Here is a 10,737-nt window from a genome sequence, read left to right as displayed (position 1 = left end):
AGCGTTTATGGCCCTGCCACCCTGCATGTTGCTCTAACTGACATAGAGGGGACTCAGTGGTGGACTCTGGAGCTGAACAAAGTAGAGTTGGTGTGGGAGTAGGTACTCAGAGGGAAAGGGCCAGCCCAGCACAACACTCTGGCACACATATGGCAGGGTCTATGCTCTCAACAGGCAGCACATTGTCCGGGAGAGTAAATACTGGGCCGGCGAGGCTGGAATGATCAGACCCTTAGTCAAACAGTCCCTGCACTGCGGCCCAGTCCAGACTTTATGGAGCTTTGAGGTCTGGACAGGTCAGGAAAATTGGCCCGATCGGGACTGAGAAGGAGTGGGAAGGCGAGGAGTTGCCACTTGCTAACGTGGATGCTAGCATACTACCAGTGGGCCCTTTAAGATATGGACACAGTTATCGTATCCCAAGTGGCGCAGTGGTCTAAGGCACTGCATCGCAGTGCTAGCTGTGCCACTAGAGATCCTGGTTTGAATCCAGGCTCTGTCATTGCCGGCCGCGACCAGGAGACCCATGGGGTGGCGCACAAGTTGTCCAGGGTAGGGGAGGGAATGGCTGGCGGGGATGTAGCTCAGTTGGTTTGATTCCCAGTATGAAAAATAATGTATGCACTCACTAACTGTAAGTCGCTCTGGATAAGAGTGTCTGCTAAATGACTAAAATGTAATAGTATAGGGGACAGTTTAAAGTATACGAGACAGAGGATGGAGGATACATTTCAGTGGATGATGATTTCTTCCACCTCATGTGGAATATCAGCTAGTTTGTGCTGAGGCCCCATGTTTGTCTTCATCTGGAATAAACGTTAGCATGTTAGCATGCTTGTTGGCAGGTATTAATGATCACTCCATCCCCTCCCAACTTGGTGTCAGTTTGAATTAGTCTTATGCTAGGCCATTTTTTTTTATTGATGAGCACCCATTCAGAATACTTTCTCCTTCCATTCTCCTAGATTCTGATGCATGGAAGTCTTCTGTAGCTAACAGAGAAGTATTATTCAGTGTCTTGAATATCGCCAGAAGACTGTAGATTTGGTTCCTTTGGGAAGTCTGAAACGTAGTATGATTTATTAGGTTCTAGATGAAGCCAGTCTGCCTGTATCTTCCTGAAGCCAAGCTGAGCTCTCTCTACCAATAGATAAAGAAATACAAAGTTAATCAATGAAATAAAGCGCTGTATGCAGCAGTGTATCTCTCGAAGCGAAGTGATTTTATTTTATTTTCTTTACATCGATTACTTGGAACAGCCATCTGCCCAGAACATGCGCTAGTCCAATATAGGCTAGTGCTAAACAGCCAGGAGAGAGGAGAAAGGTGGGAGAGAGGTACGGCCCAGTACATCACTGGGGCCAAGCTTCCTGCCATCCAGGACCTCTATACCAGGCGGTGTCAGAGGAAGGCCCTCAAAATTGTCAAAGACTCCAGCCACCCTAGTCATAGACTGTTCTCTCTGCTACCGCATGGCAAACGGTACCGGAGCGCCAAGTCTAGGTCCAAAAGGCTTCTTAACAGCTTCTACCCCTAAGCCATAAGACTCCTGAACAGCTAATCATGGCTACCCGGACTATTTGCATTGCCCCCCCACCCCCACCCCACCCCCTCTTTTACGCTGCTGCTACTCTGTTTATTATCTATGCATAGTCACTTTAACTCTAGCTACATGTACATATTACCTCAATTACCTCGACTAACCGGTGCCCCCGCACATTGACTCTGTACCAGTACCCCCTGTATATAGCCTCGCTACTGTTATTTTACTGCTGCTCTTTAAGTATTTTATTAATTATATAATTTTTTTGTTATCTATTTTTTACTTAACACTTTTTTTCTTTACTTAACTGCGTTGTTGGTTAATGGCTTGTAAGAAAGAATTTCACAATTTGATTTGATATGATTTGAAAGAGGAGAGAGAGGGGGAGAAAGAGGAGAGGGGGAGAAAGAGGAGAGGGGGAGAAAGAGGAGAGAGGGGGGAGAAAGAGGAGAGGGGGGAGAAAGAGGAGAGAGAGGGGGGAGAAAGAGGAGAGAGAGGGGATAAAGAGCAGAGAGGGGGAGAAAGAGGAGAGGGGGAGAAAGAGGAGAGAGAGGGGGAGAAAGAGGAGAGGGGGAGAAAGAGAAGAGAGGGGGAGAAAGAGGAGAGAGAGGGGGGAGAAAGAGGAGAGGGGGAGAAAGAGGAGAGAGGGGAGAAAGAGGAGAGGGGGAGAAAGAGGAGAGAGGGGGAGAAAGAGGAGAGGGGAGAAAGAGGAGAGAGAGGGGGGAGAAAGAGGAGAGAGAGGGGATAAAGAGCAGAGAGGGGGAGAAAGAGGAGAGGGGGGAGAAAGAGGAGAGAGAGGGGGGAGAAAGAGGAGAGGGGGAGAAAGAGAAGAGAGGGGGAGAAAGAGGAGAGAGAGGGGATAAAGAGCAGAGAGGGGGAGAAAGAGGAGAGAGAGGGGGAGAAAGAGGAGAGGGGGAGAAAGAGGAGAGAGGGGAGAAAGAGGAGAGGGGGAGAAAGAGGAGAGGGGGAGAAAGAGGAGAGAGGGGGAGAAAGAGGAGAGGGGAGAAAGAGGAGAGAGAGGGGGGAGAAAGAGGAGAGAGAGGGGATAAAGAGCAGAGAGGGGGAGAAAGAGGAGAGAGAGGGGGGAGAAAGAGGAGAGGGGGAGAAAGAGAAGAGAGGGGGAGAAAGAGGAGAGAGAGGGGGGAGAAAGAGTAGAGAGAGGAGGGGAGAAAGAGGAGAGGGGTAGAAAGAGGAGAGAGGGGGAGAAAAAGGAGAGAGAGGGGGGAGAAAGAGGAGATAGGGGGAAAAAGAGGAGAGGGGGGAGAAAGAGGAGAGGGGGGGAGAAAGAGGAGAGGGGGAGAAAGAGGAGAGAGGGGGAGAAAGAGGAGAGAGAGGGGGGAGAAAGAGGAGAGGGGGGAGAAAGAGGAGAGAGAGGGGGGATAAAGAGCAGAGAGGGGGAGAAAGAGGAGAGGGGGAGAAAGAGGAGAGAGGGGGAGAAAGAGGAGAGGGGGAGAAAGAGGAGAGAGAGGGGGGAGAAAGAGGAGAGAGAGGGGATAAAGAGCAGAGAGGGGGAGAAAGAGGAGAGGGGGGAGAAAGAGGAGAGAGAGGGGGGAGAAAGAGGAGAGAGGGGGAGAAAGAGGAGGGAGAGGGGAGAAAGAGGAGAGGGGGAGAAAGACGAGAGTGGGAGAAAGAGGAGAGAGAGGGGGGAGAAAGAGGAGAGGGGGGAGAAAGAGGAGAGAGAGGGGGGAGAAAGAGAGAGGGGGGAGAAAGAGGAGAGAGAGGGGAGAAAGAGCAGAGAGGGGGAGAAAGAGGAGATGGGGGAGAAAGAGGAGAGAGGGGGAGAAAGAGGAGAGGGGGAGAAAGAGGAGAGAGAGGGGGGAGAAAGAGGAGAGAGAGGGGAGAAAGAGGAGAGGGGTAGAAAGAGAAGAGAGGGGAAGAAAGAGAAGAGAGAGGGGAGAAAGAGGAGAGGGGGAGAAAGAGGAGAGAGGGGGAGAAAGAGGAGAGGGGGGAGAAAGAGGAGAGGGGGAGAAAGAGAAGAGAGGGGAAGAAAGAGGAGAGAGAGGGGAGAAAGAGGAGAGGGGGAGAAAGAGGAGAGGAGGAGAAAGAGGAGAGAGGGGGAGAAAGAGAGAGGGGGAGAAAGAGGAGAGAGAGGGGAGTAAGAGGAGAGGGGGAGAAAGAGGAGAGAGGGGGAGAAAGAGAGAGGGGGAGAAAGAGGAGAGAGAGGGGAGAAAGAGCAGAGGGGGAGAAAGAGGAGAGAGAGGGGGAGAAAGAGGAGAGGGAGGGGAGAAAGATGAGAGAGAGGGGGAGAAAGAGGAGAGAGGGGGAGAAAGAGGAGAGGGGGGGAGAAAGAGGAGAGGGGGAGAAAGAGGAGAGAGAGGGGGGAGAAAGAGGAGAGGGGGGAGAAAGAGGAGAGAGAGGGGGGAGAAAGAGGAGAGAGAGGGGATAAAGAGCAGAGAGGGGGAGAAAGAGGAGAGGGGGAGAAAGAGGAGAGAGGGGGAGAAAGAGGAGAGGGGGAGAAAGAGGAGAGGGGGAGAAAGAGGAGAGAGAGGGGGGAGAAAGAGGAGAGAGAGGGGATAAAGAGCAGAGAGGGGGAGAAAGAGGAGAGGGGGGAGAAAGAGGAGAGAGAGGGGGGAGAAAGAGTAGAGAGGGGGAGAAAGAGGAGAGAGAGGGGAGAAAGAGGAGAGGGGGAGAAAGAGGAGAGTGGGAGAAAGAGGAGAGAGAGGGGGGAGAAAGAGGAGAGGGGGGAGAAAGAGAGAGGGGGGAGAAAGAGGAGAGAGAGGGGAGAAAGAGAAGAGAGGGGGAGAAAGAGGAGATGGGGGAGAAAGAGGAGAGAGAGGGGAGAAAGAGGAGAGGGGTAGAAAGAGAAGAGAGGGGAAGAAAGAGGAGAGAGAGGGGAGAAAGAGGAGAGGGGGAGAAAGAGGAGAGGGGGAGAAAGAGGAGAGAGAGGGGGGAGAAAGAGGAGAGAGAGGGGAGAAAGAGGAGAGGGGTAGAAAGAGAAGAGAGGGGAAGAAAGAGGAGAGAGAGGGGAGAAAGAGGAGAGGGGGAGAAAGAGGAGAGGGGGAGAAAGAGGAGAGAGGGGGAGAAAGAGGAGAGGGGGGAGAAAGAGGAGAGGGGGAGAAAGAGAAGAGAGGGGAAGAAAGAGGAGAGAGAGGGGAGAAAGAGGAGAGAGAGGGGAGAAAGAGGAGAGGGGGAGAGAGAGGGGGAGAAAGAGAGAGGGGGAGAAAGAGGAGAGAGAGGGGAGTAAGAGGAGAGGGGGAGAAAGAGGAGAGAGGGGGAGAAAGAGGAGAGGGGGAGAAAGAGGACAGAGAGGGGAGAAAGAGCAGAGGGGGAGAAAGAGGAGAGAGAGGGGGAGAAAGAGGAGAGGGGGGGGAGAAAGATGAGAGAGAGGGGGAGAAAGAGGAGAGAGGGGGAGAAAGAGGAGAGGGGGGGAGAAAGAGGAGAGGGGGGGGGAAAGAGGAGAGAGAGGGGGGAGAAAGAGGAGAGAGGGGATAAATAGGAGAGAGGGGGGAGAAAGAGGAGAGAGGGGGGTTTGCCAGAGAAAACACTGTTGCACAGTGAGTACACTATAGTGGAAAGAATGCAGGAGAGCTGCACAGCTGATGGGGTGTATCCCTTACCGCTGTACTGACAGGGCTCTCCCTTCAGAAAGACTTTAAGAAAGCACACACACACACAATTTCCAGGCAAAGCCAGTGAGTGTGTGTAAGTCTGTTGTTTGCTAATGCACCTTGCAATAACATTTGGCTTTCAAAATGGTGGAGGTGAGGGTCTGTAGAACAAGAGGGACTTTAAAGACAGCCACGGAGTTGGCAGTTGCCCAGGGGGTAATCGAATCTAGCTGGGACGTAGGTTGTTAATTCAAACTTGAGCATAAATGAGTTGGAAAACTTTGTTACTCCTGAGGCCCTCATACTCAATATACAGGGTGATATCCTCAGACATATTGTAGCCCTGAACTGGACACTTTGCTTAAGGGTGCCGCAGAGCCTGTGGATAACTTGGATAGCTTGGATAGCTTGGATAACCTGGATAGCTTGGATAGCTTGGATAACCTGGATATCTTGGATAGCCTGGATAGCTTGGATAGCTTGGATAGCTTGGATAGCTTGGATAACCTGGATATCTTGGATAGCTTGGAAATCTTGGATAGCTTGGATAGCTTGGATATCTTGGATAGCTTGGATATCTTGGATAGCCTGGATAGCTTGGATATATTGGATAACTTGGATAGCTTGGATAGCTTGGATAACCTGGATATCTTGGATAGCTTGGATATCTTGGATAGCTTGGATATCTTGGATATCTTGGATAGCTTAGATAGCTTGGATATCTTGGATAGCTTGGATATCTTGGATAGCCTGGATAGCTTGGATACATTGGATAACTTGGATAGCTTGGATAGCTTGGATAACTTGGATAGCTTGGATAGCTTGGATAGCCTGGATAGCTTGGATAGCTTGGATAGCTTTGATAGCTTGGATAGCTTGGATAGCTTGGATAGCTTGGATAGCTTTGATAGCTTGGATAGCTTGGATAGCTTGGATAACCTGGATAGCTTGGATAGCCTGGATAGCTTGGATAGCTTTGATAGCTTGGATAGCCTGGATAGCTTGGATAGCTTGGATAGCTTTGATAGCTTGGATAGCCTGGATAGCTTGGATAGCTTGGATAGCCTGGATAGCTTGGATAGCTTTGATAGCTTGGATAGCTTGGATAGCTTGGATAGCTTGGATAACCTGGATAGCTTGGATAGCCTGGATAGCTTGGCTAACCTGGATAGCTTGGATAACCTGGATATCTTGGATAGCTTGGACATATTGGATAGCTTGGATAGCCTGGATAGCTTGGATAGCTTTGATAGCTTGGATAGCTTGGATAGCTTTGATAGCTTGGATAGCTTGGATAGCTTGGATAGCTTTGATAGCTTGGATAGCTTGGATAGCTTGGATAGCTTTGATAGCTTGGATAGCTTGGATAGCTTGGATAGCTTTGATAGCTTGGATAACCTGGATAGCTTGGATAGCCTGGATAGCTTTGATAGCTTGGATAGCTTGGATAGCCTGGATAGCTTGGATAGCTTTGATAGCTTGGATAGCTTGGATAGCTTGGATAGCTTTGATAGCTTGGATAGCTTGGATAGCTTGGATAGCCTGGATAGCTTGGATAACCTGGATAGCTTGGATAGCCTGGATAGCTTGGATAGCTTTGATAGCTTGGATAGCTTGGATAGCCTGGATAGCTTGGATAGCCTGGATAGCTTGGATAGCTTGGATAGCTTGGATAGCCTGGATAGCTTGGATAGCTTGGATAGCTTGGATAGCCTGGATAGCTTGGATAGCTTGGATAGCTTGGATAGCTTGGATAGCCTGGATAGCTTGGATAGCCTGGATAGCTTGGATAGCCTGGATAGCTTGGATAGCTTGGATAGCCTGGATAGCTTGGATAGCCTGGATAGCCTGGATAGCTTAGCCCACACAGCTCCATAGTGTAAAAATAAAGAATGCTTCTGCACTATCATCACTAGCAAGCAGTGTTTGCTGTAATATTTTCCCCACAAATATTGTGAATACAGTAAAAAGTCTTACATATCTTGTACTAACACACATCAAATAATGCAGTGATTTGGATTTTTGCATATTTTATATTTTTCTCTCTCTGTCCACTTATGCTCCTGGGCTCATCATTCACAGGGAAGATTATTCAAAGTTACTTTCAAACTCACAATTCATTATTTAGAAATCAACGCTGAAAGGCTTACGCACAAAGTGGCAGACGCTCCACCCATGTCGCGCTAAAAGTATTCAGCAGAATGCAGTTATGATTATTGTGACAGGGATGTTAGTGTCTGTTCACACAAATGTATTTATAAAGCCCTTTTTACATCAGCAGATGTCACAAAGTGCTATACAGAAACCCAGCCTAAAACCCAAAACAGCAAGCAATGCAGATGTAGAAGCACGGATGATTGGGAGTACAGTGCGAACAGACAAGCTGCAACGTTTGATTATATGGAATACATTAAATAACCTAACAGCATGGGAGGTAATCAAACTGTATAGTGCATATGGATGTACAGTGCATTCGGAAAGTATTCAGACCCCTTGACCTATTCCACATTTTGTTACGTTACAGCCTTGTTCTAAAATGGATTAAATACATTTTCTTCCCTCATCAATCTATACACAATACCCCATAATGACAAAGTGAAAACGGGTTTTTACAAATGTATTAAAATTAAAAAACAAGACATCTTACCCTTTGCTATGAGACTCGAAATTGAACTCAGGTGCATCCTGTTTCCATTGATCATCCTTGAGATGTTTCTACAACTTCATTGGAGTCCACCTGTGGTAAATTCAATTGATTGGATATGATTTGGAAAGGCACACATCTGTCTATATAAGGTCCCACAGTTGACAGTGCATGTCAGAGCAAAAGCCAAGCCATGATGTCGAAGGAATTGTCCGTTGAGCTCCGAGACAGGATTGTGTCGAGGCACAGATCTGGGGAAGGGTACCAAAAAATGTCTGCAACATTGAAGGTCCCCAAGAACACAGTGGCCTCCATCATTCTTAAATGGAAGAAGTTTGGAACCACCAAAACTCTTCCTAGAGCTGCCCGCCCGCCCAAACTGCACAATCGGGGGAGATGGACCTTGGTCAGGGAAGTGACCAAGAACCCGATGGTCACTCAGACAGAGCTCCAGAGTTCCTCTGTGGAGATTGGAGAACCTTCCAGAAGGACAACCATCTCTGCAGCACTCCACCAATTAGGCCTTTATGGTAGAGTGGCCAGACGGAAACCACTCCTCAGCAAAATGCACATGACAGCCCGCTTGGAGTTTGCCAAAAGGCACCTAAAGGACTCTCAGACCATGAGAAACAAGATTCTCTGGTCTGATGAAACCAAGATCGAACTCTTTGGCCTGAATGCCAAGCGTCAAGTCTGGAGGAAACCTGGCACCATCCCTACGGTGAAGCATGGTGGTGGCAGCATCATGCTGTGGGGATGTTTTTCAGTGGCAGGGACTGGGAGACTAGTCAGGATTGAGGGAAAGATGAACGGAGCAAAGTACAGAGAGATCCTTGATGAAAACCTGCTCCAGAGCGCTCAGGACCTAAGACTAGGGCGAATATTCACCTTCCAACAGGACAACGACCCTAGACACACAGCCAAGACAACGCAGACGTGGCTTCGAGACAAGTCTCTGAATGTCCTTGAGTGGCCCAGCCAGAGCCCGGACTTGAACCCGATCAAACATCTCTGAAGAGACCTGAAAATAGCTGTACAGCGACGCTTCCCATCCAATCTGACAGAGCTTGAGAGGATCTGAAGAGAAGAATGGGAGAAACTCCCCAAATACAGGTGTGCCAAGCTTGTAGCGTCATACCCAAGAAGACTCGAGGCTGTAATCACTGACGAAGGGGCCCAGGACCGAGTTTGGAAAACGCTGCTTTAGCTGCAGTGGTAATGTCACTATCTTTGACAGAATATCTTTGACATTTTGTGCGGGAAAAAAGTTAGTTTGACACAGAGCTGAACTGCTGCTCATATTTAGGCTTTGATGTGCGATACAACAGTTCATAAAAATAAAGCTTCTCTATGATGATAGTGGTCACATAGCATCAGTCTCTCTTAGATAATCACAGGAATTACAACCTGTGCTGTGAAAGCATACTGATTTCTGTATCAAAAGTGTTTTAGCTTTTTCTCTGTGTGACAAAATTACTTTTAGCTTTCTCACTTACACAGCCGTACAATTACTCTAGTTCTACAAATGTGACAAAACTACTTTCTCCTTTCTCCCAGTGACAAAGGCACTTAAGTGTTCTTGTCGGGAGAAAGGAGAGCGTTACCAATTTCCCAGACATCTGGGCTATAATTTACTAGCACTTATGTTTGCAGTCGTTAGTTGTGCTCAGAGGAAATCAGAGGAAACTGCTGTCTTAAATTGAGCTCAGAGGCATCATGGGGTAAAATGCATATATCTGCTCCTCTCTCTACCTTTAATTTTCTCTGTACTTGCCTTCTATTGACCTATTTTACAGTCCCATTTAGGCCCCGCAGAGTGAGTCAACTTTCCAAGCTGTTTAGGTGTCCCATCGTTTTCAGTATTAAGCTTATTATTGTGTTTGTGGTGGGGTTCTTTCTCGTTGATCTATTTATCTTAGAACCCGTTAGCTGTGTGTTTGGATGCCCTGAGATACTGTGGGGAAACTAGCTGGTAGGGGTTTTTTGAATGTCATGAGAGTAAGGAAGGGGCAGTTGGTAGAGCATGGCATTTGCAATGCCAGGGTTGTGGGTTCGATTCCCACGGGGGGGCCAGTATGAAAAAAAAGTATGAAAATGTATGCACTCACTAACTGTAAGTGGCTCGGGATAAGAGCGTTTGCTAAATGACCAAGATGTAAAATGTCAGAGATGTGTGTTCGCTTTAGTTTCTTACTCTGCTCTTTTTTCTTAAAAGTGATGTAATTGTCTAGCAGCTAAAAACGTGCCTTTGTTGAAACTCTTGTCCTGTCTTTCATGCTCTTTAGAAGATATGTTTCATTACTATTTTAGATACCCTGTAAAAAGCCATATGAGGTTTGCCTCATCTGCTATCCAGCTTCACACATATTTGATAATGACAACTTTCCAATATAGACCTAAATGTTGTATCAAGGATACCAATTCCGTATCAATAAACAAATGTTAGACCGTTGTATATTTGCACATTGATATACACTGAGTAACTCACAAGTTTGCATGCATCCTCTACTATTAAAGCTACCTGTTTTGTAGCCTTGTACAGCGATGTGACTCAGGACATAGAAACCTGGTGCATGAGGCGATCTAGTTGAATGGCATATTTACAAGGGTGTGCAATCCCTCCACCACACTGGCATCTTTTAACAGAACAGGGAGAGTGAGGAGCAGTGAGGAGGAGCAGTGAGGAGGAGTGAGGAGCAGTGAGGAGGAGTGAGGAGCAGTGAGGAGGAGTGAGGAGGAGCAGCGAGGAGCAGTGAGGAGGAGCAGTGAGGAGGAGTGAGGAGGAGCAGCGAGGAGCAGTGAGGAGGAGCAGTGAGGAGCAGTGAGGAGGAGCAGCGAGGAGCAGTGAGGAGGAGTGAGGAGGAGCAGCGAGGAGCAGTGAGGAGGAGCAGTGAGGAGGAGCAGCGAGGAGGAGCAGTGAGGAGGAGTGAGGAGGAGCAGCGAGGAGCAGTGAGGAGGAGTGAGGAGGAGCAGCGAGCAGCAGTGAGGAGGAGGAGTGAGGA

The sequence above is a fragment of the Coregonus lavaretus genome (assembly GCF_964263955.1).
Source record: "Coregonus lavaretus genome assembly, chromosome: 4".
In the NCBI taxonomy this organism is placed as follows: domain Eukaryota; kingdom Metazoa; phylum Chordata; class Actinopteri; order Salmoniformes; family Salmonidae; genus Coregonus; species Coregonus lavaretus.
Note: the sequence above shows the minus strand (reverse complement) of the source record.